Source organism: Hetaerina americana, unplaced genomic scaffold, assembly GCF_022747635.1.
Source record: "Hetaerina americana unplaced genomic scaffold, ioHetAmer1.1.p SCAF_1304, whole genome shotgun sequence".
Lineage (NCBI taxonomy): Eukaryota > Metazoa > Arthropoda > Insecta > Odonata > Calopterygidae > Hetaerina > Hetaerina americana.
Window position 1 is genome coordinate 1 of NW_027286409.1, and position 26,824 is coordinate 26,824.

Consider the following 26,824-nt stretch of genomic DNA (forward strand, 5'->3'; position numbering starts at 1 on the left):
AACTCTGTATGAAAGAATTTTCAAATAAACATTTTAAATCTGTTCTTATCAGCTTAATATCTGATACGTCCCGCATTGCGGGACCAGAATATTAATCTGATTTTTGGACATTGGCGGGGTACCCGGAGTTTACTCCATCCCTGCCGCGGGTTGGCCCGGCATTGCAGTACCGTCGGGATCGGCCCATCATTAAAAAGGTCCACTTAAAAGCTGATGAGAACAGATTGAAGCTTAAATTGATCCGCGAAAATTATTTATTTTCGCACTTGCAAATTTCAGGCGATCCGGCTGGAAAAATATTCGCGAAATTGCATTTTCGCGGAGAGAAGCGATTTTATTCCATGCGAGCGGAGCAAAAGTAATGTAATCCAAATTGAAGCAGCACAACGAAGTATTAAAAGGAATGAATTATTAAAAGGAGAGAAACTTGGGAAGAAAAAAAATCCCATCTGAAGAGAGTCGTCGTCACTTTAAAGTGTAAGTGTAACAATAAATACAATTTTGTGAAAATAATGCAATTATTTTTTCTGCTTTCAATGCAACGTCAACAACAACAACGTCTTGTCTCCTCAGTATTCCATCATTGGAGACGACGACAACTGTTGAAGAGAGGCGCCGGATCACGTTTCAAACTTTGGCGTGTGACGCCCCTTCCTTCCAGCTGTTTACCTCCCCCCCGAAGAGATGGCGCGCGCGCGCTCCCGGCAAGGAGCGTCATTCAAGACGACCCGACGCGAATCGACTCGCGGAAATAGGCGAGTTCCACTCTTTTACCTTAGTTTTTGAACACCAATCTTTCCACAGAATTTATGCGAAGATAATTCTTGTAAAAGGAGTGTGTGTTTGATGAAAAAAAATTGAACGGAAAAGAAACTCAATACATCGGAGGAAACGACCGATCGCGAGCACTCGGGAAAAATTGGAAAAATGTTTGCAAAAAAATTTTCAGAAATTTTTTGCGAATTTCGCGGAAATCGATGCCCATTTCCGCGATTTTTTCGAGAAAATGGAAAATATAAACAATGGAGAAATCTGGTTTTCCATCTTGTGTAATTGAAAGCGCCACTTTTTTACAGCCTTTTCGATTCCTATTCTCCGATTTGAAGAAAACCCTAATTTGTTTATATTTGAAGAAACCCTAATTTATGTATTTATTTATTTATAAGGAAAGCGTATTTTTACTAATGACGATTAATGCAAAGTAAGTGAACAGCACACGATTTTAAATCTCTACCACACAGGAAGTGAAGTGAAGAGGAAGCCCGTTTTTCGAAAAACTGTCGACCACTGAATACTGGCGAAAAGGGCCCTTTATTACCGCCCTGGATGCCCCCCTCCATTTTCGGAATGTTTGAAAATTGCGCCCGACCTTTCCCGGGAAGCGGGGAGAGAGCTTGCAATACGTCTCGTGTGTCGCTCACAGAGATGGCACGACCTAGCGAAGGACTCCGCGTTGCAATTTACTGTCTCGCCTCCGGACTCCGGGGACGCAATTGCTCCGGCCGTCCTGCCCCCCGCGCCCCCCCAAAACTTTTCTTGCTGCAGGAAAACAAGGAAGCCTTCGGAAACACCCCCGCAGGACCCTACGCGAATTCTCCCCGACCAATGCCACCCCGCGGCGCCTACGCCAATCCTGCGCCCTCCGCCCCAAGTGCTCCGGGGTCGTCCCTACACATGTAAATATTGCAGAAAAGGGCTCCCTTATCGCTTCTCGGCCTTATGGCTAAGATCAAAGTGTAGTATCTGTTCTTATCAGCTTAATATCTGATACGTCCCGCATTGCGGGACCAGAATATTAATCTGATTTTTGGACATTGGCGGGGTACCCGGAGTTTACTCCATCCCTGCCGCGGGTTGGCCCGGCATTGCAGTACCGTCGGGATCGGCCCATCATTAAAAAGGTCCACTTAAAAGCTGATGAGAACAGATTGAAGCTTAAATTGATCCGCGAAAATTATTTATTTTCGCACTTGCAAATTTCAGGCGATCCGGCTGGAAAAATATTCGCGAAATTGCATTTTCGCGGAGAGAAGCGATTTTATTCCATGCGAGCGGAGCAAAAGTAATGTAATCCAAATTGAAGCAGCACAACGAAGTATTAAAAGGAATGAATTATTAAAAGGAGAGAAACTTGGGAAGAAAAAAAATCCCATCTGAAGAGAGTCGTCGTCACTTTAAAGTGTAAGTGTAACAATAAATACAATTTTGTGAAAATAATGCAATTATTTTTTCTGCTTTCAATGCAACGTCAACAACAACAACGTCTTGTCTCCTCAGTATTCCATCATTGGAGACGACGACAACTGTTGAAGAGAGGCGCCGGATCACGTTTCAAACTTTGGCGTGTGACGCCCCTTCCTTCCAGCTGTTTACCTCCCCCCCGAAGAGATGGCGCGCGCGCGCTCCCGGCAAGGAGCGTCATTCAAGACGACCCGACGCGAATCGACTCGCGGAAATAGGCGAGTTCCACTCTTTTACCTTAGTTTTTGAACACCAATCTTTCCACAGAATTTATGCGAAGATAATTCTTGTAAAAGGAGTGTGTGTTTGATGAAAAAAAATTGAACGGAAAAGAAACTCAATACATCGGAGGAAACGACCGATCGCGAGCACTCGGGAAAAATTGGAAAAATGTTTGCAAAAAAATTTTCAGAAATTTTTTGCGAATTTCGCGGAAATCGATGCCCATTTCCGCGATTTTTTCGAGAAAATGGAAAATATAAACAATGGAGAAATCTGGTTTTCCATCTTGTGTAATTGAAAGCGCCACTTTTTTACAGCCTTTTCGATTCCTATTCTCCGATTTGAAGAAAACCCTAATTTGTTTATATTTGAAGAAACCCTAATTTATGTATTTATTTATTTATAAGGAAAGCGTATTTTTACTAATGACGATTAATGCAAAGTAAGTGAACAGCACACGATTTTAAATCTCTACCACACAGGAAGTGAAGTGAAGAGGAAGCCCGTTTTTCGAAAAACTGTCGACCACTGAATACTGGCGAAAAGGGCCCTTTATTACCGCCCTGGATGCCCCCCTCCATTTTCGGAATGTTTGAAAATTGCGCCCGACCTTTCCCGGGAAGCGGGGAGAGAGCTTGCAATACGTCTCGTGTGTCGCTCACAGAGATGGCACGACCTAGCGAAGGACTCCGCGTTGCAATTTACTGTCTCGCCTCCGGACTCCGGGGACGCAATTGCTCCGGCCGTCCTGCCCCCCGCGCCCCCCCAAAACTTTTCTTGCTGCAGGAAAACAAGGAAGCCTTCGGAAACACCCCCGCAGGACCCTACGCGAATTCTCCCCGACCAATGCCACCCCGCGGCGCCTACGCCAATCCTGCGCCCTCCGCCCCAAGTGCTCCGGGGTCGTCCCTACACATGTAAATATTGCAGAAAAGGGCTCCCTTATCGCTTCTCGGCCTTATGGCTAAGATCAAAGTGTAGTATCTGTTCTTATCAGCTTAATCCCCTTAACTTTCTTCTTTTTCGCCCGCCAAATTCAAATTTTTAAATGAACAGATCTACCGCTTTTGGACCTTTCTAGCCTCTCTGAGGAATCCCGGACGGGCCCCGACCAACGGTAAGCCCCCCGGGACACTCCCAGAGGGAAGGGGCAACAGGACACTAGGCGCCTGCTCTGCCCAGTAGCCCCTCTTTCGACCCCCGATGGCCCCACGGTCCATTGCCTCTTCAAGGCGGACCGTGGGACCCACCGCCCCCTCAGGGCTCCCCGGTCGCTCACGGACCGTTCCCCACGCCCACTTGGGGTGATAACCTCCCCGGGCTCGACGCCGGGCCCCTAAGGCCCGGCGCAGGCCCCCGCCCCCGGTGCACCGCCGGGTCCCTTCAGGACCGGTAGGCTGAGCACCGGACGTTCCCCGGCCCCCGGTGCACTGCCAGGTCCCCTCCGGACCGGTAGCTTGAGCACCGAGGCCCCCGGACCCCCTCAGGGCCCCCGGGAGCACCCTCCGTCGATCCCGTACGGATCGGCGCAGAGCGGGTGATTTGAACGGCGCGCGGTTTCCTTTTCGGCCGCGACGCCGGTCAAGCGACCGTTCGGCGCGCTTCACGCCCGATCGGTTCGATTGACCCCCTCCCCCCCGTCCGGTATTTGTGGAAGACTTCATCTTCCACAAAACCGTCATTTCAAAACCCCGGTAAATTCAAATTTCCTCCCGATCCCACCCATACGGGCCGAGAAGCGGGTTGAGCGCCTTCAGCGCCATCCCTCGGCGGCCGCCTGGACTTCATTCAGGTGGACGCCACGCGCTTAATTTAAATTTGTATTTTTGAAAATTTTCGTTCCGCAGTCCCTCAGACCGCGGAAAAGCCCTCCGTCGCCCCCCTTGGCCTTCAGCATTTATATCTTTTGAATTTTTTTGTGTCCTTAAAAGGACAATTTTCAAAACAACGTACCACGGTCCTTCAGGCCGTGGAATATCGTCCGCCAGGCCCCGTTTGTGCCATGACTTAACGCCCTCCCATGCCCCCACGTCCTCCCCGTAAAAACGGGGGGGCGGGGGCCGTTAGAAAAGCACCATCGCGTGCTAGTTCCTCCGCCCCCCCCTCCTCCTCTCGCACTCCGCGGAGGAGGAAAGTCGAGGCGTCAGAGCCCGACTCCTCCCCTCCCCATACACCACCGGACGGCGCGTCCGAAAGCGCTTCGGCGCGTAGGACGCGTCGCCCGCGGAAAATCATACACTATGGCTCCCCCGTTTCTTCTTCTTCTTCTTCTCCATCCGGCGTCCGAAAGCCTTCCCTTGAGACCTTCTCCCCGCTCTCGGACGTCACCTATTCTCCCCCCAAGTCCCGTTCTTCTTCCCCTCTCTCCCTCGACGACTTCACGACGCCTCCGGATTCTTCTTCGTCCAGACGTCCGGCGCTGGATTCTCCCCCCCCGATTCCCCCGACTGCCCCCGCCCCCCAAACGACTGACAGGGTCCCGGCGCTTCTCCTGACCGGCACCGCGGTGTCGGCCAGGAGAATCGACAATCAACTTGTGGTTTACTTTCCCGTGGCGGACACGTTAACCTGCACCGAGGTGGGATGCAGCATGTCCTTCCGCGCTACGGAGTGGACGGCGATGCGGAGAAGTCTCGTCCGGCACCTGATGGAGCAGCACGGCCACCGACTCACGTCGGTGAACGCCTGCTCCATCTGCGGTGGGACTATCGGCCGCAAGCCGTCCACTCATCCCTGCCTCAAAGGGGGGATACGTAAGGCTGCGGACGGACGTGTTGCACTCTCGCATCGGTGCGGGGCATGCGATTTCGCATGCGCTACCCGTCGCGGGCTTGCGAACCACATGGTGACCCACAAGAGACCTCCCCCCTTGATTGCCCCCCTTCAGGAGGCAATCGAGGAGACAGTTAGATGCACGACGCCGCCCAACGTGACCGAGGCGCAACCCTCCGATCCAGACGCAGCAGCAGACGCTCCGGCCGAAGACCTGGCGCCGGGGCAGCCTCCTGAAGTCGGTGACCTTAACGACACCGGGTCACCGCCGCCTGTGGACGCAGCAACATCGCCGCCGCCAGCTCCAGACGCAGCAGAAGGAGCACCACGACAGGTCGAGCCACCGATACAGCAGAAGGAGAAGCTGTGGCTCGACCGACTGGCCAGCACATCCGGCCAGTCATGGGAGGAGTTCGAGGTCGTGGTGCAGGATCTGGTGGCCACCACCCAGGCGGAGAGGAAGAGGGAGGCGAAACCTGCGGACGGAGGGGAAGCTCCTCGGCCACGAAACGTCGTGCACAGACAACCACCAAGACGCAGACAAGTAGCTGACTACGACGCGAAAAAGGCGTCGGACATACAGAAACTCTTCAGGAGTCATCCCAGGAGGGCAGTGGAGAGCATCCTGTCCGATAAGTCACCCTATTGCGACATTCCCGCGGAGGAGGTGGAAAAGCATTTCCGCCAAGTCTACGGGAATGTCGGGATGGGGGGCTTGGAGGACGAGGGTGACGACTCGGTCTACCGTCGCACGACGGAGACCGAGAAGAAACTGCTCCTCGAAAGGATCACTCCTGAGGAAGTGACGAGACGCATGTCTAGAACCAAGAACACCGCCCCGGGCCCCGATGGCCTCACCTACGGCGACCTGAGGGCGGTCGATAGACATGGACGAATTCTCTCTTTTATCTTCAACAGATGCCTGAAGGAGGCCAGGACACCGGCCGCGTGGAAGACCTCTCGGACTGTCCTCCTGCACAAAGGGGGGGACCGCCAGGACATCGGCAACTGGAGGCCCATAGCGCTTGGCAACACCATCGCCAAGCTGTACGCCGGGGTGCTTGCTGACCGCATACTATCTTGGGCGGTCAGCGGGAAGAAGATGCACCCGGCTCAAAAGGGCTTCCGGGAGTTCGAGGGGTGCCACGAGCACAATTTCACCCTTCAGGCAGCTGTTGACGAAATGAGACGCAGACGTTCCCGAATCGCACTGGCTTGGCTTGACCTACGGAACGCGTTCGGGTCCATCCCGCACCAACACCTCCAGAACACCCTGAGGAGGATGGACTTGCCTGAGGAGATGAGGAGGACCGTGGAGGAGTTGCAGAAGGGCTCCACGGTCGTGAAGACGACCAGCGGCGACACCGGCGTCATCGACATCTGCGCCGGTGTCAAGCAGGGGTGCCCGTTATCACCGACCATTTTCAACTTGGGAATGGAGCCGGTGATACGGGCGGTCGCTGGTGAGGCAGGCAAGTCCGGAGTCGTCGTCCAGGGGCAAAACATCGCCATCCTGGCCTACGCGGACGACTTGGTGCTGGTGGCCCGGGACCAGGAGCACCTGCAGCGCCTGCTGAACATCGCGGGAGAAGAGGCGACCGCTGCAGGTCTACAGTTCAAGCCAAGCAAGTGCGCAACGCTGGACCTCAACTTTGCAGCAAACCAGCCCGTGCAGCCGTCCCAACTCACCATCCAGGGGGCGGCCATTTCCAGCCTGAAGGACGGCGAAGCGTACCGGTACCTCGGGGTCCCGTTCGGGTTCCACGTGGACCAGACCCCCGAGGAGGACCTGGTGCGCTTGGGCGAGGACGTCAAGAAGATCGACGAGTCACTCCTCGCCCCGTGGCAGAAGATCGCCGCGACCAACATCTTCCTTCTGCCCAGGCTGGAATTCATCTTGCGGGCTGGTAATGTTAAAAAGAAAAACTTGACCGACATCGACAAGAGGCTGAAGGCCTGCGCAAAGGGCTGGCTCCATTTGCCCAAAAGGGCATCGCCTGAGATGGTCTTCATTGGCCATCAACACGGCGGCGCAGGTCTTCTCCCTCTTTCCGACTTGACTGACATATTGACCATCGTGCAGGGATATCGACTCCTCCATTCCCGTGACCCCAACGTGAGAGTGCTCGCCTGGGGTCGCCTGAAGGAGGTAGTGCGGAGGAAGCTGAGGAGACCGCCAACCACCGGTGATCTCGCAGAGTACCTTAGTGGTAGTCTGCGGGATGACTTTGGAAGGGAAAGCGGCGACTTCAGTTCCCTCTTCACGCAGGTTCGCTCCGCGTCACGCCGTATCGCCGCGCGCATAGGCTTGAGCTGGAGATGGTCGGACGAGCTAAGGGAGATGCAGATTTCGTTCCGGGACATGAATGACGGGGCTGAAGACCGCCCCCCCTTCATCAGGGTTCCTCCGAAGGCCGTAAGGCAACTGACGGGTGCCCTGAAGATCGCGGTGCGGCGCTACTACCTGAACAAGGTAAGCGCCAAGCCCGATCAAGGGAAAGTCATTCGTGCCTCGGCGAAATCTGAAGCCTCCAATCACTTCCTGGCAGGAGGGAGATACACCAGGTTTTGTGATTGGAGGTTCATCTTTAGGGCTCGGCTCGATCTGCTCCCGCTCAATGCCTGTCGCCGTTGGGAAACCAACGGGGACAAGCGGTGTCGGCGATGTGGCTACGCGGAGGAGACCCTGCCCCACGTCGTTAATCACTGCACGATGCACTCAAGGACGTGGCAGCATAGACATAATGCTGTCCAAGACCGACTACACAGGGCTCTGATTGGACGCCGGGGAAAAGGTGACGATGAAATCAGAGTCAACAAACAAGTACCTGGCACTGACTCGACTCTTAGACCAGACCTGGTTATAACTAACCAGGCCGACAAGACTGTGACATTGATCGACGTAGCAGTACCGTTCGAGAACAACGAGGGAGCTCTGCTGGCAGCCAGGACCGCGAAGGAGGAGAAGTACGCCGCCCTGGCAGAGACCATCCGCCAGCAGGGATACCGGTCATCGGTCGCCGCCATCGTCGTGGGAAGCCTGGGGACGTGGGACTCGCAGAACGACCCCGTCCTGAAGTCCCTGGGCCTACCTCGACGATTCTGCACCACCATGCGGCGACTGATGGTCAGCGACGTCATCCGCTGGACCCGGGACTGCTACGTCGAACACATCACGGGACATAGACAGTATGAAGACGGCTCCGGAGGCTGAAAAGGAAAGGACAAAAGTGAAGTCGTGTAAAATCATTTCCCCCCCTCTTTCCATACTTCTTCATTGTAAAACCTTTCTCTGTCCCCTTTCTCTTTTATTTACTCTATGAGCCATAGTGTATGAATGGCCACGCCGTGGTGTATAAACGGCCCCCCCCAAAAGTGTAAACCCTCCCCGTGAGAGACTTAAACATATAAAACATTTTATAAAAAAAAACACTCGTGCGAGAAGCCTATATTATTATAATATTTCCCCAAAATAAAGGGGCAAAAAGACTTGTTCCCCGGCTCCCTCATTTGGAGGGAGCCGGTCATGTATAAATTATATATTAATTATAAGTTGCTTAAAACTCTGTATGAAAGAATTTTCAAATAAACATTTTAAATCTGTTCTTATCAGCTTAATATCTGATACGTCCCGCATTGCGGGACCAGAATATTAATCTGATTTTTGGACATTGGCGGGGTACCCGGAGTTTACTCCATCCCTGCCGCGGGTTGGCCCGGCATTGCAGTACCGTCGGGATCGGCCCATCATTAAAAAGGTCCACTTAAAAGCTGATGAGAACAGATTGAAGCTTAAATTGATCCGCGAAAATTATTTATTTTCGCACTTGCAAATTTCAGGCGATCCGGCTGGAAAAATATTCGCGAAATTGCATTTTCGCGGAGAGAAGCGATTTTATTCCATGCGAGCGGAGCAAAAGTAATGTAATCCAAATTGAAGCAGCACAACGAAGTATTAAAAGGAATGAATTATTAAAAGGAGAGAAACTTGGGAAGAAAAAAAATCCCATCTGAAGAGAGTCGTCGTCACTTTAAAGTGTAAGTGTAACAATAAATACAATTTTGTGAAAATAATGCAATTATTTTTTCTGCTTTCAATGCAACGTCAACAACAACAACGTCTTGTCTCCTCAGTATTCCATCATTGGAGACGACGACAACTGTTGAAGAGAGGCGCCGGATCACGTTTCAAACTTTGGCGTGTGACGCCCCTTCCTTCCAGCTGTTTACCTCCCCCCCGAAGAGATGGCGCGCGCGCGCTCCCGGCAAGGAGCGTCATTCAAGACGACCCGACGCGAATCGACTCGCGGAAATAGGCGAGTTCCACTCTTTTACCTTAGTTTTTGAACACCAATCTTTCCACAGAATTTATGCGAAGATAATTCTTGTAAAAGGAGTGTGTGTTTGATGAAAAAAAATTGAACGGAAAAGAAACTCAATACATCGGAGGAAACGACCGATCGCGAGCACTCGGGAAAAATTGGAAAAATGTTTGCAAAAAAATTTTCAGAAATTTTTTGCGAATTTCGCGGAAATCGATGCCCATTTCCGCGATTTTTTCGAGAAAATGGAAAATATAAACAATGGAGAAATCTGGTTTTCCATCTTGTGTAATTGAAAGCGCCACTTTTTTACAGCCTTTTCGATTCCTATTCTCCGATTTGAAGAAAACCCTAATTTGTTTATATTTGAAGAAACCCTAATTTATGTATTTATTTATTTATAAGGAAAGCGTATTTTTACTAATGACGATTAATGCAAAGTAAGTGAACAGCACACGATTTTAAATCTCTACCACACAGGAAGTGAAGTGAAGAGGAAGCCCGTTTTTCGAAAAACTGTCGACCACTGAATACTGGCGAAAAGGGCCCTTTATTACCGCCCTGGATGCCCCCCTCCATTTTCGGAATGTTTGAAAATTGCGCCCGACCTTTCCCGGGAAGCGGGGAGAGAGCTTGCAATACGTCTCGTGTGTCGCTCACAGAGATGGCACGACCTAGCGAAGGACTCCGCGTTGCAATTTACTGTCTCGCCTCCGGACTCCGGGGACGCAATTGCTCCGGCCGTCCTGCCCCCCGCGCCCCCCCAAAACTTTTCTTGCTGCAGGAAAACAAGGAAGCCTTCGGAAACACCCCCGCAGGACCCTACGCGAATTCTCCCCGACCAATGCCACCCCGCGGCGCCTACGCCAATCCTGCGCCCTCCGCCCCAAGTGCTCCGGGGTCGTCCCTACACATGTAAATATTGCAGAAAAGGGCTCCCTTATCGCTTCTCGGCCTTATGGCTAAGATCAAAGTGTAGTATCTGTTCTTATCAGCTTAATATCTGATACGTCCCGCATTGCGGGACCAGAATATTAATCTGATTTTTGGACATTGGCGGGGTACCCGGAGTTTACTCCATCCCTGCCGCGGGTTGGCCCGGCATTGCAGTACCGTCGGGATCGGCCCATCATTAAAAAGGTCCACTTAAAAGCTGATGAGAACAGATTGAAGCTTAAATTGATCCGCGAAAATTATTTATTTTCGCACTTGCAAATTTCAGGCGATCCGGCTGGAAAAATATTCGCGAAATTGCATTTTCGCGGAGAGAAGCGATTTTATTCCATGCGAGCGGAGCAAAAGTAATGTAATCCAAATTGAAGCAGCACAACGAAGTATTAAAAGGAATGAATTATTAAAAGGAGAGAAACTTGGGAAGAAAAAAAATCCCATCTGAAGAGAGTCGTCGTCACTTTAAAGTGTAAGTGTAACAATAAATACAATTTTGTGAAAATAATGCAATTATTTTTTCTGCTTTCAATGCAACGTCAACAACAACAACGTCTTGTCTCCTCAGTATTCCATCATTGGAGACGACGACAACTGTTGAAGAGAGGCGCCGGATCACGTTTCAAACTTTGGCGTGTGACGCCCCTTCCTTCCAGCTGTTTACCTCCCCCCCGAAGAGATGGCGCGCGCGCGCTCCCGGCAAGGAGCGTCATTCAAGACGACCCGACGCGAATCGACTCGCGGAAATAGGCGAGTTCCACTCTTTTACCTTAGTTTTTGAACACCAATCTTTCCACAGAATTTATGCGAAGATAATTCTTGTAAAAGGAGTGTGTGTTTGATGAAAAAAAATTGAACGGAAAAGAAACTCAATACATCGGAGGAAACGACCGATCGCGAGCACTCGGGAAAAATTGGAAAAATGTTTGCAAAAAAATTTTCAGAAATTTTTTGCGAATTTCGCGGAAATCGATGCCCATTTCCGCGATTTTTTCGAGAAAATGGAAAATATAAACAATGGAGAAATCTGGTTTTCCATCTTGTGTAATTGAAAGCGCCACTTTTTTACAGCCTTTTCGATTCCTATTCTCCGATTTGAAGAAAACCCTAATTTGTTTATATTTGAAGAAACCCTAATTTATGTATTTATTTATTTATAAGGAAAGCGTATTTTTACTAATGACGATTAATGCAAAGTAAGTGAACAGCACACGATTTTAAATCTCTACCACACAGGAAGTGAAGTGAAGAGGAAGCCCGTTTTTCGAAAAACTGTCGACCACTGAATACTGGCGAAAAGGGCCCTTTATTACCGCCCTGGATGCCCCCCTCCATTTTCGGAATGTTTGAAAATTGCGCCCGACCTTTCCCGGGAAGCGGGGAGAGAGCTTGCAATACGTCTCGTGTGTCGCTCACAGAGATGGCACGACCTAGCGAAGGACTCCGCGTTGCAATTTACTGTCTCGCCTCCGGACTCCGGGGACGCAATTGCTCCGGCCGTCCTGCCCCCCGCGCCCCCCCAAAACTTTTCTTGCTGCAGGAAAACAAGGAAGCCTTCGGAAACACCCCCGCAGGACCCTACGCGAATTCTCCCCGACCAATGCCACCCCGCGGCGCCTACGCCAATCCTGCGCCCTCCGCCCCAAGTGCTCCGGGGTCGTCCCTACACATGTAAATATTGCAGAAAAGGGCTCCCTTATCGCTTCTCGGCCTTATGGCTAAGATCAAAGTGTAGTATCTGTTCTTATCAGCTTAATATCTGATACGTCCCGCATTGCGGGACCAGAATATTAATCTGATTTTTGGACATTGGCGGGGTACCCGGAGTTTACTCCATCCCTGCCGCGGGTTGGCCCGGCATTGCAGTACCGTCGGGATCGGCCCATCATTAAAAAGGTCCACTTAAAAGCTGATGAGAACAGATTGAAGCTTAAATTGATCCGCGAAAATTATTTATTTTCGCACTTGCAAATTTCAGGCGATCCGGCTGGAAAAATATTCGCGAAATTGCATTTTCGCGGAGAGAAGCGATTTTATTCCATGCGAGCGGAGCAAAAGTAATGTAATCCAAATTGAAGCAGCACAACGAAGTATTAAAAGGAATGAATTATTAAAAGGAGAGAAACTTGGGAAGAAAAAAAATCCCATCTGAAGAGAGTCGTCGTCACTTTAAAGTGTAAGTGTAACAATAAATACAATTTTGTGAAAATAATGCAATTATTTTTTCTGCTTTCAATGCAACGTCAACAACAACAACGTCTTGTCTCCTCAGTATTCCATCATTGGAGACGACGACAACTGTTGAAGAGAGGCGCCGGATCACGTTTCAAACTTTGGCGTGTGACGCCCCTTCCTTCCAGCTGTTTACCTCCCCCCCGAAGAGATGGCGCGCGCGCGCTCCCGGCAAGGAGCGTCATTCAAGACGACCCGACGCGAATCGACTCGCGGAAATAGGCGAGTTCCACTCTTTTACCTTAGTTTTTGAACACCAATCTTTCCACAGAATTTATGCGAAGATAATTCTTGTAAAAGGAGTGTGTGTTTGATGAAAAAAAATTGAACGGAAAAGAAACTCAATACATCGGAGGAAACGACCGATCGCGAGCACTCGGGAAAAATTGGAAAAATGTTTGCAAAAAAATTTTCAGAAATTTTTTGCGAATTTCGCGGAAATCGATGCCCATTTCCGCGATTTTTTCGAGAAAATGGAAAATATAAACAATGGAGAAATCTGGTTTTCCATCTTGTGTAATTGAAAGCGCCACTTTTTTACAGCCTTTTCGATTCCTATTCTCCGATTTGAAGAAAACCCTAATTTGTTTATATTTGAAGAAACCCTAATTTATGTATTTATTTATTTATAAGGAAAGCGTATTTTTACTAATGACGATTAATGCAAAGTAAGTGAACAGCACACGATTTTAAATCTCTACCACACAGGAAGTGAAGTGAAGAGGAAGCCCGTTTTTCGAAAAACTGTCGACCACTGAATACTGGCGAAAAGGGCCCTTTATTACCGCCCTGGATGCCCCCCTCCATTTTCGGAATGTTTGAAAATTGCGCCCGACCTTTCCCGGGAAGCGGGGAGAGAGCTTGCAATACGTCTCGTGTGTCGCTCACAGAGATGGCACGACCTAGCGAAGGACTCCGCGTTGCAATTTACTGTCTCGCCTCCGGACTCCGGGGACGCAATTGCTCCGGCCGTCCTGCCCCCCGCGCCCCCCCAAAACTTTTCTTGCTGCAGGAAAACAAGGAAGCCTTCGGAAACACCCCCGCAGGACCCTACGCGAATTCTCCCCGACCAATGCCACCCCGCGGCGCCTACGCCAATCCTGCGCCCTCCGCCCCAAGTGCTCCGGGGTCGTCCCTACACATGTAAATATTGCAGAAAAGGGCTCCCTTATCGCTTCTCGGCCTTATGGCTAAGATCAAAGTGTAGTATCTGTTCTTATCAGCTTAATCCCCTTAACTTTCTTCTTTTTCGCCCGCCAAATTCAAATTTTTAAATGAACAGATCTACCGCTTTTGGACCTTTCTAGCCTCTCTGAGGAATCCCGGACGGGCCCCGACCAACGGTAAGCCCCCCGGGACACTCCCAGAGGGAAGGGGCAACAGGACACTAGGCGCCTGCTCTGCCCAGTAGCCCCTCTTTCGACCCCCGATGGCCCCACGGTCCATTGCCTCTTCAAGGCGGACCGTGGGACCCACCGCCCCCTCAGGGCTCCCCGGTCGCTCACGGACCGTTCCCCACGCCCACTTGGGGTGATAACCTCCCCGGGCTCGACGCCGGGCCCCTAAGGCCCGGCGCAGGCCCCCGCCCCCGGTGCACCGCCGGGTCCCTTCAGGACCGGTAGGCTGAGCACCGGACGTTCCCCGGCCCCCGGTGCACTGCCAGGTCCCCTCCGGACCGGTAGCTTGAGCACCGAGGCCCCCGGACCCCCTCAGGGCCCCCGGGAGCACCCTCCGTCGATCCCGTACGGATCGGCGCAGAGCGGGTGATTTGAACGGCGCGCGGTTTCCTTTTCGGCCGCGACGCCGGTCAAGCGACCGTTCGGCGCGCTTCACGCCCGATCGGTTCGATTGACCCCCTCCCCCCCGTCCGGTATTTGTGGAAGACTTCATCTTCCACAAAACCGTCATTTCAAAACCCCGGTAAATTCAAATTTCCTCCCGATCCCACCCATACGGGCCGAGAAGCGGGTTGAGCGCCTTCAGCGCCATCCCTCGGCGGCCGCCTGGACTTCATTCAGGTGGACGCCACGCGCTTAATTTAAATTTGTATTTTTGAAAATTTTCGTTCCGCAGTCCCTCAGACCGCGGAAAAGCCCTCCGTCGCCCCCCTTGGCCTTCAGCATTTATATCTTTTGAATTTTTTTGTGTCCTTAAAAGGACAATTTTCAAAACAACGTACCACGGTCCTTCAGGCCGTGGAATATCGTCCGCCAGGCCCCGTTTGTGCCATGACTTAACGCCCTCCCATGCCCCCACGTCCTCCCCGTAAAAACGGGGGGGCGGGGGCCGTTAGAAAAGCACCATCGCGTGCTAGTTCCTCCGCCCCCCCCTCCTCCTCTCGCACTCCGCGGAGGAGGAAAGTCGAGGCGTCAGAGCCCGACTCCTCCCCTCCCCATACACCACCGGACGGCGCGTCCGAAAGCGCTTCGGCGCGTAGGACGCGTCGCCCGCGGAAAATCATACACTATGGCTCCCCCGTTTCTTCTTCTTCTTCTTCTCCATCCGGCGTCCGAAAGCCTTCCCTTGAGACCTTCTCCCCGCTCTCGGACGTCACCTATTCTCCCCCCAAGTCCCGTTCTTCTTCCCCTCTCTCCCTCGACGACTTCACGACGCCTCCGGATTCTTCTTCGTCCAGACGTCCGGCGCTGGATTCTCCCCCCCCGATTCCCCCGACTGCCCCCGCCCCCCAAACGACTGACAGGGTCCCGGCGCTTCTCCTGACCGGCACCGCGGTGTCGGCCAGGAGAATCGACAATCAACTTGTGGTTTACTTTCCCGTGGCGGACACGTTAACCTGCACCGAGGTGGGATGCAGCATGTCCTTCCGCGCTACGGAGTGGACGGCGATGCGGAGAAGTCTCGTCCGGCACCTGATGGAGCAGCACGGCCACCGACTCACGTCGGTGAACGCCTGCTCCATCTGCGGTGGGACTATCGGCCGCAAGCCGTCCACTCATCCCTGCCTCAAAGGGGGGATACGTAAGGCTGCGGACGGACGTGTTGCACTCTCGCATCGGTGCGGGGCATGCGATTTCGCATGCGCTACCCGTCGCGGGCTTGCGAACCACATGGTGACCCACAAGAGACCTCCCCCCTTGATTGCCCCCCTTCAGGAGGCAATCGAGGAGACAGTTAGATGCACGACGCCGCCCAACGTGACCGAGGCGCAACCCTCCGATCCAGACGCAGCAGCAGACGCTCCGGCCGAAGACCTGGCGCCGGGGCAGCCTCCTGAAGTCGGTGACCTTAACGACACCGGGTCACCGCCGCCTGTGGACGCAGCAACATCGCCGCCGCCAGCTCCAGACGCAGCAGAAGGAGCACCACGACAGGTCGAGCCACCGATACAGCAGAAGGAGAAGCTGTGGCTCGACCGACTGGCCAGCACATCCGGCCAGTCATGGGAGGAGTTCGAGGTCGTGGTGCAGGATCTGGTGGCCACCACCCAGGCGGAGAGGAAGAGGGAGGCGAAACCTGCGGACGGAGGGGAAGCTCCTCGGCCACGAAACGTCGTGCACAGACAACCACCAAGACGCAGACAAGTAGCTGACTACGACGCGAAAAAGGCGTCGGACATACAGAAACTCTTCAGGAGTCATCCCAGGAGGGCAGTGGAGAGCATCCTGTCCGATAAGTCACCCTATTGCGACATTCCCGCGGAGGAGGTGGAAAAGCATTTCCGCCAAGTCTACGGGAATGTCGGGATGGGGGGCTTGGAGGACGAGGGTGACGACTCGGTCTACCGTCGCACGACGGAGACCGAGAAGAAACTGCTCCTCGAAAGGATCACTCCTGAGGAAGTGACGAGACGCATGTCTAGAACCAAGAACACCGCCCCGGGCCCCGATGGCCTCACCTACGGCGACCTGAGGGCGGTCGATAGACATGGACGAATTCTCTCTTTTATCTTCAACAGATGCCTGAAGGAGGCCAGGACACCGGCCGCGTGGAAGACCTCTCGGACTGTCCTCCTGCACAAAGGGGGGGACCGCCAGGACATCGGCAACTGGAGGCCCATAGCGCTTGGCAACACCATCGCCAAGCTGTACGCCGGGGTGCTTGCTGACCGCATACTATCTTGGGCGGTCAGCGGGAAGAAGATGCACCCGGCTCAAAAGGGCTTCCGGGAGTTCGAGGGGTGCCACGAGCACAATTTCACCCTTCAGGCAGCTGTTGACGAAATGAGACGCAGACGTTCCCGAATCGCACTGGCTTGGCTTGACCTACGGAACGCGTTCGGGTCCATCCCGCACCAACACCTCCAGAACACCCTGAGGAGGATGGACTTGCCTGAGGAGATGAGGAGGACCGTGGAGGAGTTGCAGAAGGGCTCCACGGTCGTGAAGACGACCAGCGGCGACACCGGCGTCATCGACATCTGCGCCGGTGTCAAGCAGGGGTGCCCGTTATCACCGACCATTTTCAACTTGGGAATGGAGCCGGTGATACGGGCGGTCGCTGGTGAGGCAGGCAAGTCCGGAGTCGTCGTCCAGGGGCAAAACATCGCCATCCTGGCCTACGCGGACGACTTGGTGCTGGTGGCCCGGGACCAGGAGCACCTGCAGCGCCTGCTGAACATCGCGGGAGAAGAGGCGACCGCTGCAGGTCTACAGTTCAAGCCAAGCAAGTGCGCAACGCTGGACCTCAACTTTGCAGCAAACCAGCCCGTGCAGCCGTCCCAACTCACCATCCAGGGGGCGGCCATTTCCAGCCTGAAGGACGGCGAAGCGTACCGGTACCTCGGGGTCCCGTTCGGGTTCCACGTGGACCAGACCCCCGAGGAGGACCTGGTGCGCTTGGGCGAGGACGTCAAGAAGATCGACGAGTCACTCCTCGCCCCGTGGCAGAAGATCGCCGCGACCAACATCTTCCTTCTGCCCAGGCTGGAATTCATCTTGCGGGCTGGTAATGTTAAAAAGAAAAACTTGACCGACATCGACAAGAGGCTGAAGGCCTGCGCAAAGGGCTGGCTCCATTTGCCCAAAAGGGCATCGCCTGAGATGGTCTTCATTGGCCATCAACACGGCGGCGCAGGTCTTCTCCCTCTTTCCGACTTGACTGACATATTGACCATCGTGCAGGGATATCGACTCCTCCATTCCCGTGACCCCAACGTGAGAGTGCTCGCCTGGGGTCGCCTGAAGGAGGTAGTGCGGAGGAAGCTGAGGAGACCGCCAACCACCGGTGATCTCGCAGAGTACCTTAGTGGTAGTCTGCGGGATGACTTTGGAAGGGAAAGCGGCGACTTCAGTTCCCTCTTCACGCAGGTTCGCTCCGCGTCACGCCGTATCGCCGCGCGCATAGGCTTGAGCTGGAGATGGTCGGACGAGCTAAGGGAGATGCAGATTTCGTTCCGGGACATGAATGACGGGGCTGAAGACCGCCCCCCCTTCATCAGGGTTCCTCCGAAGGCCGTAAGGCAACTGACGGGTGCCCTGAAGATCGCGGTGCGGCGCTACTACCTGAACAAGGTAAGCGCCAAGCCCGATCAAGGGAAAGTCATTCGTGCCTCGGCGAAATCTGAAGCCTCCAATCACTTCCTGGCAGGAGGGAGATACACCAGGTTTTGTGATTGGAGGTTCATCTTTAGGGCTCGGCTCGATCTGCTCCCGCTCAATGCCTGTCGCCGTTGGGAAACCAACGGGGACAAGCGGTGTCGGCGATGTGGCTACGCGGAGGAGACCCTGCCCCACGTCGTTAATCACTGCACGATGCACTCAAGGACGTGGCAGCATAGACATAATGCTGTCCAAGACCGACTACACAGGGCTCTGATTGGACGCCGGGGAAAAGGTGACGATGAAATCAGAGTCAACAAACAAGTACCTGGCACTGACTCGACTCTTAGACCAGACCTGGTTATAACTAACCAGGCCGACAAGACTGTGACATTGATCGACGTAGCAGTACCGTTCGAGAACAACGAGGGAGCTCTGCTGGCAGCCAGGACCGCGAAGGAGGAGAAGTACGCCGCCCTGGCAGAGACCATCCGCCAGCAGGGATACCGGTCATCGGTCGCCGCCATCGTCGTGGGAAGCCTGGGGACGTGGGACTCGCAGAACGACCCCGTCCTGAAGTCCCTGGGCCTACCTCGACGATTCTGCACCACCATGCGGCGACTGATGGTCAGCGACGTCATCCGCTGGACCCGGGACTGCTACGTCGAACACATCACGGGACATAGACAGTATGAAGACGGCTCCGGAGGCTGAAAAGGAAAGGACAAAAGTGAAGTCGTGTAAAATCATTTCCCCCCCTCTTTCCATACTTCTTCATTGTAAAACCTTTCTCTGTCCCCTTTCTCTTTTATTTACTCTATGAGCCATAGTGTATGAATGGCCACGCCGTGGTGTATAAACGGCCCCCCCCAAAAGTGTAAACCCTCCCCGTGAGAGACTTAAACATATAAAACATTTTATAAAAAAAAACACTCGTGCGAGAAGCCTATATTATTATAATATTTCCCCAAAATAAAGGGGCAAAAAGACTTGTTCCCCGGCTCCCTCATTTGGAGGGAGCCGGTCATGTATAAATTATATATTAATTATAAGTTGCTTAAAACTCTGTATGAAAGAATTTTCAAATAAACATTTTAAATCTGTTCTTATCAGCTTAATATCTGATACGTCCCGCATTGCGGGACCAGAATATTAATCTGATTTTTGGACATTGGCGGGGTACCCGGAGTTTACTCCATCCCTGCCGCGGGTTGGCCCGGCATTGCAGTACCGTCGGGATCGGCCCATCATTAAAAAGGTCCACTTAAAAGCTGATGAGAACAGATTGAAGCTTAAATTGATCCGCGAAAATTATTTATTTTCGCACTTGCAAATTTCAGGCGATCCGGCTGGAAAAATATTCGCGAAATTGCATTTTCGCGGAGAGAAGCGATTTTATTCCATGCGAGCGGAGCAAAAGTAATGTAATCCAAATTGAAGCAGCACAACGAAGTATTAAAAGGAATGAATTATTAAAAGGAGAGAAACTTGGGAAGAAAAAAAATCCCATCTGAAGAGAGTCGTCGTCACTTTAAAGTGTAAGTGTAACAATAAATACAATTTTGTGAAAATAATGCAATTATTTTTTCTGCTTTCAATGCAACGTCAACAACAACAACGTCTTGTCTCCTCAGTATTCCATCATTGGAGACGACGACAACTGTTGAAGAGAGGCGCCGGATCACGTTTCAAACTTTGGCGTGTGACGCCCCTTCCTTCCAGCTGTTTACCTCCCCCCCGAAGAGATGGCGCGCGCGCGCTCCCGGCAAGGAGCGTCATTCAAGACGACCCGACGCGAATCGACTCGCGGAAATAGGCGAGTTCCACTCTTTTACCTTAGTTTTTGAACACCAATCTTTCCACAGAATTTATGCGAAGATAATTCTTGTAAAAGGAGTGTGTGTTTGATGAAAAAAAATTGAACGGAAAAGAAACTCAATACATCGGAGGAAACGACCGATCGCGAGCACTCGGGAAAAATTGGAAAAATGTTTGCAAAAAAATTTTCAGAAATTTTTTGCGAATTTCGCGGAAATCGATGCCCATTTCCGCGATTTTTTCGAGAAAATGGAAAATATAAACAATGGAGAAATCTGGTTTTCCATCTTGTGTAATTGAAAGCGCCACTTTTTTACAGCCTTTTCGATTCCTATTCTCCGATTTGAAGAAAACCCTAATTTGTTTATATTTGAAGAAACCCTAATTTATGTATTTATTTATTTATAAGGAAAGCGTATTTTTACTAATGACGATTAATGCAAAGTAAGTGAACAGCACACGATTTTAAATCTCTACCACACAGGAAGTGAAGTGAAGAGGAAGCCCGTTTTTCGAAAAACTGTCGACCACTGAATACTGGCGAAAAGGGCCCTTTATTACCGCCCTGGATGCCCCCCTCCATTTTCGGAATGTTTGAAAATTGCGCCCGACCTTTCCCGGGAAGCGGGGAGAGAGCTTGCAATACGTCTCGTGTGTCGCTCACAGAGATGGCACGACCTAGCGAAGGACTCCGCGTTGCAATTTACTGTCTCGCCTCCGGACTCCGGGGACGCAATTGCTCCGGCCGTCCTGCCCCCCGCGCCCCCCCAAAACTTTTCTTGCTGCAGGAAAACAAGGAAGCCTTCGGAAACACCCCCGCAGGACCCTACGCGAATTCTCCCCGACCAATGCCACCCCGCGGCGCCTACGCCAATCCTGCGCCCTCCGCCCCAAGTGCTCCGGGGTCGTCCCTACACATGTAAATATTGCAGAAAAGGGCTCCCTTATCGCTTCTCGGCCTTATGGCTAAGATCAAAGTGTAGTATCTGTTCTTATCAGCTTAATCCCCTTAACTTTCTTCTTTTTCGCCCGCCAAATTCAAATTTTTAAATGAACAGATCTACCGCTTTTGGACCTTTCTAGCCTCTCTGAGGAATCCCGGACGGGCCCCGACCAACGGTAAGCCCCCCGGGACACTCCCAGAGGGAAGGGGCAACAGGACACTAGGCGCCTGCTCTGCCCAGTAGCCCCTCTTTCGACCCCCGATGGCCCCACGGTCCATTGCCTCTTCAAGGCGGACCGTGGGACCCACCGCCCCCTCAGGGCTCCCCGGTCGCTCACGGACCGTTCCCCACGCCCACTTGGGGTGATAACCTCCCCGGGCTCGACGCCGGGCCCCTAAGGCCCGGCGCAGGCCCCCGCCCCCGGTGCACCGCCGGGTCCCTTCAGGACCGGTAGGCTGAGCACCGGACGTTCCCCGGCCCCCGGTGCACTGCCAGGTCCCCTCCGGACCGGTAGCTTGAGCACCGAGGCCCCCGGACCCCCTCAGGGCCCCCGGGAGCACCCTCCGTCGATCCCGTACGGATCGGCGCAGAGCGGGTGATTTGAACGGCGCGCGGTTTCCTTTTCGGCCGCGACGCCGGTCAAGCGACCGTTCGGCGCGCTTCACGCCCGATCGGTTCGATTGACCCCCTCCCCCCCGTCCGGTATTTGTGGAAGACTTCATCTTCCACAAAACCGTCATTTCAAAACCCCGGTAAATTCAAATTTCCTCCCGATCCCACCCATACGGGCCGAGAAGCGGGTTGAGCGCCTTCAGCGCCATCCCTCGGCGGCCGCCTGGACTTCATTCAGGTGGACGCCACGCGCTTAATTTAAATTTGTATTTTTGAAAATTTTCGTTCCGCAGTCCCTCAGACCGCGGAAAAGCCCTCCGTCGCCCCCCTTGGCCTTCAGCATTTATATCTTTTGAATTTTTTTGTGTCCTTAAAAGGACAATTTTCAAAACAACGTACCACGGTCCTTCAGGCCGTGGAATATCGTCCGCCAGGCCCCGTTTGTGCCATGACTTAACGCCCTCCCATGCCCCCACGTCCTCCCCGTAAAAACGGGGGGGCGGGGGCCGTTAGAAAAGCACCATCGCGTGCTAGTTCCTCCGCCCCCCCCTCCTCCTCTCGCACTCCGCGGAGGAGGAAAGTCGAGGCGTCAGAGCCCGACTCCTCCCCTCCCCATACACCACCGGACGGCGCGTCCGAAAGCGCTTCGGCGCGTAGGACGCGTCGCCCGCGGAAAATCATACACTATGGCTCCCCCGTTTCTTCTTCTTCTTCTTCTCCATCCGGCGTCCGAAAGCCTTCCCTTGAGACCTTCTCCCCGCTCTCGGACGTCACCTATTCTCCCCCCAAGTCCCGTTCTTCTTCCCCTCTCTCCCTCGACGACTTCACGACGCCTCCGGATTCTTCTTCGTCCAGACGTCCGGCGCTGGATTCTCCCCCCCCGATTCCCCCGACTGCCCCCGCCCCCCAAACGACTGACAGGGTCCCGGCGCTTCTCCTGACCGGCACCGCGGTGTCGGCCAGGAGAATCGACAATCAACTTGTGGTTTACTTTCCCGTGGCGGACACGTTAACCTGCACCGAGGTGGGATGCAGCATGTCCTTCCGCGCTACGGAGTGGACGGCGATGCGGAGAAGTCTCGTCCGGCACCTGATGGAGCAGCACGGCCACCGACTCACGTCGGTGAACGCCTGCTCCATCTGCGGTGGGACTATCGGCCGCAAGCCGTCCACTCATCCCTGCCTCAAAGGGGGGATACGTAAGGCTGCGGACGGACGTGTTGCACTCTCGCATCGGTGCGGGGCATGCGATTTCGCATGCGCTACCCGTCGCGGGCTTGCGAACCACATGGTGACCCACAAGAGACCTCCCCCCTTGATTGCCCCCCTTCAGGAGGCAATCGAGGAGACAGTTAGATGCACGACGCCGCCCAACGTGACCGAGGCGCAACCCTCCGATCCAGACGCAGCAGCAGACGCTCCGGCCGAAGACCTGGCGCCGGGGCAGCCTCCTGAAGTCGGTGACCTTAACGACACCGGGTCACCGCCGCCTGTGGACGCAGCAACATCGCCGCCGCCAGCTCCAGACGCAGCAGAAGGAGCACCACGACAGGTCGAGCCACCGATACAGCAGAAGGAGAAGCTGTGGCTCGACCGACTGGCCAGCACATCCGGCCAGTCATGGGAGGAGTTCGAGGTCGTGGTGCAGGATCTGGTGGCCACCACCCAGGCGGAGAGGAAGAGGGAGGCGAAACCTGCGGACGGAGGGGAAGCTCCTCGGCCACGAAACGTCGTGCACAGACAACCACCAAGACGCAGACAAGTAGCTGACTACGACGCGAAAAAGGCGTCGGACATACAGAAACTCTTCAGGAGTCATCCCAGGAGGGCAGTGGAGAGCATCCTGTCCGATAAGTCACCCTATTGCGACATTCCCGCGGAGGAGGTGGAAAAGCATTTCCGCCAAGTCTACGGGAATGTCGGGATGGGGGGCTTGGAGGACGAGGGTGACGACTCGGTCTACCGTCGCACGACGGAGACCGAGAAGAAACTGCTCCTCGAAAGGATCACTCCTGAGGAAGTGACGAGACGCATGTCTAGAACCAAGAACACCGCCCCGGGCCCCGATGGCCTCACCTACGGCGACCTGAGGGCGGTCGATAGACATGGACGAATTCTCTCTTTTATCTTCAACAGATGCCTGAAGGAGGCCAGGACACCGGCCGCGTGGAAGACCTCTCGGACTGTCCTCCTGCACAAAGGGGGGGACCGCCAGGACATCGGCAACTGGAGGCCCATAGCGCTTGGCAACACCATCGCCAAGCTGTACGCCGGGGTGCTTGCTGACCGCATACTATCTTGGGCGGTCAGCGGGAAGAAGATGCACCCGGCTCAAAAGGGCTTCCGGGAGTTCGAGGGGTGCCACGAGCACAATTTCACCCTTCAGGCAGCTGTTGACGAAATGAGACGCAGACGTTCCCGAATCGCACTGGCTTGGCTTGACCTACGGAACGCGTTCGGGTCCATCCCGCACCAACACCTCCAGAACACCCTGAGGAGGATGGACTTGCCTGAGGAGATGAGGAGGACCGTGGAGGAGTTGCAGAAGGGCTCCACGGTCGTGAAGACGACCAGCGGCGACACCGGCGTCATCGACATCTGCGCCGGTGTCAAGCAGGGGTGCCCGTTATCACCGACCATTTTCAACTTGGGAATGGAGCCGGTGATACGGGCGGTCGCTGGTGAGGCAGGCAAGTCCGGAGTCGTCGTCCAGGGGCAAAACATCGCCATCCTGGCCTACGCGGACGACTTGGTGCTGGTGGCCCGGGACCAGGAGCACCTGCAGCGCCTGCTGAACATCGCGGGAGAAGAGGCGACCGCTGCAGGTCTACAGTTCAAGCCAAGCAAGTGCGCAACGCTGGACCTCAACTTTGCAGCAAACCAGCCCGTGCAGCCGTCCCAACTCACCATCCAGGGGGCGGCCATTTCCAGCCTGAAGGACGGCGAAGCGTACCGGTACCTCGGGGTCCCGTTCGGGTTCCACGTGGACCAGACCCCCGAGGAGGACCTGGTGCGCTTGGGCGAGGACGTCAAGAAGATCGACGAGTCACTCCTCGCCCCGTGGCAGAAGATCGCCGCGACCAACATCTTCCTTCTGCCCAGGCTGGAATTCATCTTGCGGGCTGGTAATGTTAAAAAGAAAAACTTGACCGACATCGACAAGAGGCTGAAGGCCTGCGCAAAGGGCTGGCTCCATTTGCCCAAAAGGGCATCGCCTGAGATGGTCTTCATTGGCCATCAACACGGCGGCGCAGGTCTTCTCCCTCTTTCCGACTTGACTGACATATTGACCATCGTGCAGGGATATCGACTCCTCCATTCCCGTGACCCCAACGTGAGAGTGCTCGCCTGGGGTCGCCTGAAGGAGGTAGTGCGGAGGAAGCTGAGGAGACCGCCAACCACCGGTGATCTCGCAGAGTACCTTAGTGGTAGTCTGCGGGATGACTTTGGAAGGGAAAGCGGCGACTTCAGTTCCCTCTTCACGCAGGTTCGCTCCGCGTCACGCCGTATCGCCGCGCGCATAGGCTTGAGCTGGAGATGGTCGGACGAGCTAAGGGAGATGCAGATTTCGTTCCGGGACATGAATGACGGGGCTGAAGACCGCCCCCCCTTCATCAGGGTTCCTCCGAAGGCCGTAAGGCAACTGACGGGTGCCCTGAAGATCGCGGTGCGGCGCTACTACCTGAACAAGGTAAGCGCCAAGCCCGATCAAGGGAAAGTCATTCGTGCCTCGGCGAAATCTGAAGCCTCCAATCACTTCCTGGCAGGAGGGAGATACACCAGGTTTTGTGATTGGAGGTTCATCTTTAGGGCTCGGCTCGATCTGCTCCCGCTCAATGCCTGTCGCCGTTGGGAAACCAACGGGGACAAGCGGTGTCGGCGATGTGGCTACGCGGAGGAGACCCTGCCCCACGTCGTTAATCACTGCACGATGCACTCAAGGACGTGGCAGCATAGACATAATGCTGTCCAAGACCGACTACACAGGGCTCTGATTGGACGCCGGGGAAAAGGTGACGATGAAATCAGAGTCAACAAACAAGTACCTGGCACTGACTCGACTCTTAGACCAGACCTGGTTATAACTAACCAGGCCGACAAGACTGTGACATTGATCGACGTAGCAGTACCGTTCGAGAACAACGAGGGAGCTCTGCTGGCAGCCAGGACCGCGAAGGAGGAGAAGTACGCCGCCCTGGCAGAGACCATCCGCCAGCAGGGATACCGGTCATCGGTCGCCGCCATCGTCGTGGGAAGCCTGGGGACGTGGGACTCGCAGAACGACCCCGTCCTGAAGTCCCTGGGCCTACCTCGACGATTCTGCACCACCATGCGGCGACTGATGGTCAGCGACGTCATCCGCTGGACCCGGGACTGCTACGTCGAACACATCACGGGACATAGACAGTATGAAGACGGCTCCGGAGGCTGAAAAGGAAAGGACAAAAGTGAAGTCGTGTAAAATCATTTCCCCCCCTCTTTCCATACTTCTTCATTGTAAAACCTTTCTCTGTCCCCTTTCTCTTTTATTTACTCTATGAGCCATAGTGTATGAATGGCCACGCCGTGGTGTATAAACGGCCCCCCCCAAAAGTGTAAACCCTCCCCGTGAGAGACTTAAACATATAAAACATTTTATAAAAAAAAACACTCGTGCGAGAAGCCTATATTATTATAATATTTCCCCAAAATAAAGGGGCAAAAAGACTTGTTCCCCGGCTCCCTCATTTGGAGGGAGCCGGTCATGTATAAATTATATATTAATTATAAGTTGCTTAAAACTCTGTATGAAAGAATTTTCAAATAAACATTTTAAATCTGTTCTTATCAGCTTAATATCTGATACGTCCCGCATTGCGGGACCAGAATATTAATCTGATTTTTGGACATTGGCGGGGTACCCGGAGTTTACTCCATCCCTGCCGCGGGTTGGCCCGGCATTGCAGTACCGTCGGGATCGGCCCATCATTAAAAAGGTCCACTTAAAAGCTGATGAGAACAGATTGAAGCTTAAATTGATCCGCGAAAATTATTTATTTTCGCACTTGCAAATTTCAGGCGATCCGGCTGGAAAAATATTCGCGAAATTGCATTTTCGCGGAGAGAAGCGATTTTATTCCATGCGAGCGGAGCAAAAGTAATGTAATCCAAATTGAAGCAGCACAACGAAGTATTAAAAGGAATGAATTATTAAAAGGAGAGAAACTTGGGAAGA

At 53.6% G+C, this 26,824-nt stretch overlaps 7 non-coding genes and 3 pseudogenes across 7 annotated transcripts; all 10 read left to right on the top strand.

Annotated features, from left to right (window-relative positions):
- LOC139686185 (U2 spliceosomal RNA) lies at positions 1 to 192 on the top strand. The gene has a single exon (XR_011700317.1). It is a non-coding gene; the product is annotated as a U2 spliceosomal RNA (small nuclear RNA).
- A 1,511-nt stretch (positions 193 to 1,703) lies between these two features.
- Positions 1,704 to 1,896, top strand: LOC139686183 (U2 spliceosomal RNA). Its single transcript, XR_011700315.1, has one exon. It is a non-coding gene; the product is annotated as a U2 spliceosomal RNA (small nuclear RNA).
- Positions 1,897 to 3,407: 1,511 nt separating this feature from the next.
- LOC139686186 (U2 spliceosomal RNA) lies at positions 3,408 to 3,541 on the top strand (annotated as a pseudogene).
- A 5,253-nt stretch (positions 3,542 to 8,794) lies between these two features.
- Positions 8,795 to 8,988, top strand: LOC139686191 (U2 spliceosomal RNA). The gene has a single exon (XR_011700320.1). It is a non-coding gene; the product is annotated as a U2 spliceosomal RNA (small nuclear RNA).
- A 1,511-nt stretch (positions 8,989 to 10,499) lies between these two features.
- Positions 10,500 to 10,692, top strand: LOC139686189 (U2 spliceosomal RNA). Its single transcript, XR_011700318.1, has one exon. It is a non-coding gene; the product is annotated as a U2 spliceosomal RNA (small nuclear RNA).
- Positions 10,693 to 12,203: 1,511 nt separating this feature from the next.
- On the top strand, positions 12,204 to 12,396 carry LOC139686190 (U2 spliceosomal RNA). Its single transcript, XR_011700319.1, has one exon. It is a non-coding gene; the product is annotated as a U2 spliceosomal RNA (small nuclear RNA).
- Positions 12,397 to 13,907: 1,511 nt separating this feature from the next.
- LOC139686187 (U2 spliceosomal RNA) lies at positions 13,908 to 14,041 on the top strand (annotated as a pseudogene).
- Positions 14,042 to 19,294: 5,253 nt separating this feature from the next.
- On the top strand, positions 19,295 to 19,488 carry LOC139686193 (U2 spliceosomal RNA). Its single transcript, XR_011700321.1, has one exon. It is a non-coding gene; the product is annotated as a U2 spliceosomal RNA (small nuclear RNA).
- A 1,511-nt stretch (positions 19,489 to 20,999) lies between these two features.
- On the top strand, positions 21,000 to 21,133 carry LOC139686188 (U2 spliceosomal RNA; annotated as a pseudogene).
- Positions 21,134 to 26,386: 5,253 nt separating this feature from the next.
- LOC139686184 (U2 spliceosomal RNA) lies at positions 26,387 to 26,580 on the top strand. Its single transcript, XR_011700316.1, has one exon. It is a non-coding gene; the product is annotated as a U2 spliceosomal RNA (small nuclear RNA).
- Positions 26,581 to 26,824: the final 244 nt, after the last annotated feature.